The sequence below is a fragment of the Penaeus japonicus genome, unplaced genomic scaffold (assembly GCF_977035675.1).
Source record: "Penaeus japonicus unplaced genomic scaffold, GWHDUDI00000001_assembly GWHDUDI00000041, whole genome shotgun sequence".
NCBI classification, from domain to species: domain Eukaryota; kingdom Metazoa; phylum Arthropoda; class Malacostraca; order Decapoda; family Penaeidae; genus Penaeus; species Penaeus japonicus.
Genome location: NW_028234443.1, coordinates 18,214,732 through 18,215,734, shown reverse-complemented (window position 1 = coordinate 18,215,734; position 1,003 = coordinate 18,214,732).

The window sequence follows — 1,003 nt, the reverse complement described above, 5'->3', positions numbered from 1 at the left end:
TATATTTCTTCAATATCATTGTATAAAGACTTTCTTATTTTCAACTTTGTTGCAATCACCGGCGTCTCAAACTCACTGCTTGTTACCATATTCCTTACGATTTATTCATATTCTTATCCTTATCATTTCTTCTATAAAGTTTTCTTAACACAATATCATCTGTTTACAGTAGTATAAATGTAATATAAATTAGTAATTCAGTAGAGTTTTAAATCGCTTTTTTACAATTGAATTATAAAAATCATATTTACAAAACCGTCACCGCGTAGAACAAAAATTCACAAAAATGCATAATTCTTTAGCACATTCATGAGATACGTCAATGAATGATAATAGTACGTATAATATATATATTTATATATATATATATATATATATATATATATTATATAGATATATATATATATTAAATACATAACACATAGGACTATAAAGCAGGACAACCCTATAATACTAGTTTAAATACGTAACCAAACCCGGCTCCGCCCACCACCGACCACCATCGTCACCTCCTTCCACTACCTGTTCCAAGGTCGTTCTCCCTCCCTTCAAACGTAGCAACCCCCTACAACCCCTTAAAAGTCGAATAGACCCGAAAACCCAAACATTCGTGTGGACGTACAAGTTTCTGTCCTTGTCATTCCGTCACGGCTCTAGATAACATTGTGATGTCATCATAGATCATGCAAGGCTTCATGCACAGGTTCTAATGGTTGAGTGGAGGCGTTTAGGTCACCATGTAATAATGATAATAATCATAATAATATATATATATATATATATATAAGTATAATTATATTATATATATATAAATATAATATGCAATATATACATATATACATATATACATAAATACATAACATATTATATATATAATATAGATATATATATATAATTAATATATAATATAAAATATATACCATTATATATATATTATATATATAGGTATTATATAATATAATATATATAAGAAATATATATTTATATATATATACATATAATA